The 3417-nt window shown below is 43.7% G+C and overlaps 1 non-coding gene across 1 annotated transcript; it reads right to left on the reverse strand.

Annotated features, from left to right (window-relative positions):
- Nucleotides 1–385: 385 nt before the first annotated feature.
- Nucleotides 386–457, reverse strand: TRNAE-CUC (transfer RNA glutamic acid (anticodon CUC)). The gene has a single exon. It is a non-coding gene; the product is annotated as a tRNA-Glu (tRNA).
- Nucleotides 458–3417: the final 2960 nt, after the last annotated feature.

Here is a 3417-nt window from a genome sequence, read left to right on the forward strand (position 1 = left end):
CAATAAGGACAGGCCAAGGCTACAGCCACCAAATGCGGGTGAAACAACTGAACTCACTAGGTATGCAGTACCAGATGTTCACAGGGGCATTTCTCTACAAGCAGAAGTAAGATAATATTTGTTCTTGGAAAAATCAACGAGTTTATCCATCTCCTGTATCTTCTCCTCCACTTGTTAGGTCAGACAGTGTTGTGAACTAACTAGATTTGCATTTTAAGACTCTGGATCAGGAAAACTCTTAGGCCCCTGCTTGCTTACATGCTTATGTGAAAATGAAGTCCTAAAACTAATTGGACCCTTCAGTCCTGGCGCTTTTGATAGAACAAGAACAAGAGATAAGACTGAGTACCTACACCACTAGGACAGCAAGCTAAGTCAAGAAATATTCCCTGACTGGGAATTGAACCCAGGCCGTGGCAGTGAGAGTGCCAAATCCTAACCACTAGACTACCAGGGAGGTGAGTGCACTGCTTGTCCATTTCAATTTCCTGTCTTGCCAAACATGGGGGGGGGGAGAGGGGGGGAGGGAGGTTAATCCCTCCCTGCTATCTACCCACTCCTGAATTGTTACACTTTCTCGTCCTCAAAGTGTTCCCCTTCCCTTCCCTTGACAGATGTTGGGTTTCCAGTCCATGTGAATGAAATTGCTGCTGCTTCACTCCACCGGGTCCATCCTGCTTCCTGCCCTCTCTAGACTTGCCAAACCTAGACAGAGGTGTGTGCATGAGATGGAAGCGTTGTGCTGCTCTGCCTATGCACTTCATTCAGTGTTTCCTTTATCACAATCAAAAAACAATAATCAGATCTTGCCACAATAACCAATTCATCTCTGCTGTAAGTTGAGCGGAGTCAATAGTGCTACATCCAGAATGAATTTAGCCCAGTTTGTGTAGCATACCTGAACAATGTCTGAATTTGATATATTAAACATATAGAAAGTATTACATTGACAAGCATCTTAAAGCAGTAAATGCCCAGGAGCATGAAGACTTACTCCTAAAAGTACAATTTAGTTTTGTGCTTATCATGCTATAACATAGCAGGGACAAGCTTCTCTCACAAGTATCCTGCATTACCACAAAGGCTTTCAGGTGGAAACTTCAAAGCCTCTTCAATGACTTATGATGCTAGGTTCCATGGACTTAGGTAACAGAGGCTCATAATGGCTAGATCTGACCATCAAAGCAGAGTTAGACACACAAGCCAATGCATGGGAGGAGTTAGGCACTACAGAGTGTGATCCAAAATAACCAGCATGCTGAGGAAGGAATGACCTGTGCATCTACGTGAAGGGATGCACAGAGGAGTGGGTCAAGCCTCTGTCCCCTTCAGAGTTTAGGGACCTGACTCAGAACTACAGGAAGGTGACCGACCACATCCTCTTGGGATCCACAGCCATGAACCTGCTCCTCTGAAGGGGAAGCACTTACAATATAGTGGAAAATCCAGGCCAGATTCCTTCTTCAGCCAGAAGGGATTCAAACCCATCTCTCCCTCACCCCATCAAGGTGCCCTAGCCACCACTCTATAGTCTAGTCTGGATATAGGCCTTCTCCAATGAAACTGTGCAGCAAGGAATGGGAGATTCCTAAGGCTGTAGAGATCCCAACATGGAGCCTAAGTCTGTAGCCTAGTACATAGAGTAATTATGTAAAGTGGAAGAGCCCTGGATTCTGGCCCTTGGTCCAAACACTATTATCCAATGGATGTTTAATACAAACCACATAACATACAGACAATGTGCAAGGAAAAGAGCTGGAATTTAGGACTCCCTACTTTACCAAGTGGCACAGTTTCAACAGGACAGGTGAATGATTCCCCTCACCCAATCTAAATTAGTCTATGACTAGTAGCTAGGGCTCTCTCCTGGGAACAAGGAAATGTGGGTTTTAGCTCCATCAAGTCAAGGAGATCATTGAATCCAGGTCTTCCCTTTCCTGGGTGCATGTACTAATCACTAGGCCAGGGGTGACCAACCTGTGGCACCCAGGCCACAAGTGGCAAGGGCAACCACCATGTGTCGCATGCAGGAGACTAGGGAGGTGCAGTCAGCAGAATGGCAGATGGGGAAGGGAGAAGGAAGCAGAGCAACAGATCTGGCAGGAAGCATAGGGCAGAGGCCATAAGGCAGAGAAACAGACCAAGCAGTACTTGGAGAAGACTCAGTGCTTAATTTGTGGCATGCCTGTCCAAAAGGTTGGGCCCCACGCACAAAGCTATTATATACAAGGTAGTGCTGCCTTCAACAGGATCACCTCTTCCTCCAGCTGCATCTTAAAAGTAACTGGCCACCTCTACATTTTGGAAGGCGCTCAGTCCTGGCAGCATGTGCTTCCTGTGCTCTGAAGGTGTTTACAGGACTGGGCCCCTCTAGGGACTTATGTGGAGGAGTGCCTACTTTCTGGATCCCAATCAGACTTACATGGGTGTGAAACAGATACTGGGCTGCTGATACTTGGACAGATCTGGACATAAACTGTAGGCTGCTAGGGAATTTCAGAGTGATAGAAGGAGGTGTCTAGCATATTTAGGCATCTCTAGATTTAATCAGCAGCTTTGCAAGGGCATTTTTGGACTGTGAGTCTGGACCTGGACTTGGACAAAATTGAAAAGGCCTATAACCTTTATTGCATATATGCTTAAGTACCTATGTTAGTTTTGAAAAATTGTACTTTCCCCAAATCTAAGCAACTGGGAAAATGTCCTTCCTTCTCCAAGGTTTATTCTTCAAAAACCTGAATATTTTCTATGCTTTTCTTTTTAAATATTTTTAATCCACTTTTAATCCACTTTATCTTTCAACCAAGTTGTTGCAGACTTTTCATGCTGTGTCAACATAAGGATTGCAAGGAATTTTGGATTAAAAAATAGTTATTTGATTCTTTGAGATGGAAAGTACAATATTAGGACACTAAGCAGTACAGAAGATGCCATATGTGTTGGCAGACTACAGAAAATACTGGATAGTATCTCAAAGATAAGAAATAAAAAGTTAGGGTGAGAAGCACCTTCTATGGCAAAGTTGATTGGGTTTTATATAACAGTCATATGGCTCTATTGTGAAAATCCATGAGAGACAGCAAAAGTCTAAATGCTATCAAAACCAGTAGGGAAAAGGTAGTCAGGAACGGAGCGCTAATCCCTTTCCACAGACTGATGTTTTCTGGGATCTACTGTAGTAGACCAATTTTCCAAAAAGGATCATTCTTTAAAAGGGGAGGAGAGAGAGAAAGAAAGTACTTTCATTTCACATTTGCCTCTTACCAAACTTCTTAAAAATTCATTGACAGACACACATTACAGTCTGTGCTGTCAGGAAAGTGACAGCTTCTCTTTCACCCTTGGGCAGCAAATGGAAATGATGCTGGTTTATACGCAGAATTCTAAAAATAACCACCGTTTCTTTAAAATTTAAGG

The sequence above is a fragment of the Crocodylus siamensis genome, chromosome 1 (genome assembly GCF_052110815.1).
Source record: "Crocodylus siamensis isolate JL-2025a chromosome 1, ASM5211081v1, whole genome shotgun sequence".
NCBI lineage: Eukaryota > Metazoa > Chordata > Crocodylia > Crocodylidae > Crocodylus > Crocodylus siamensis.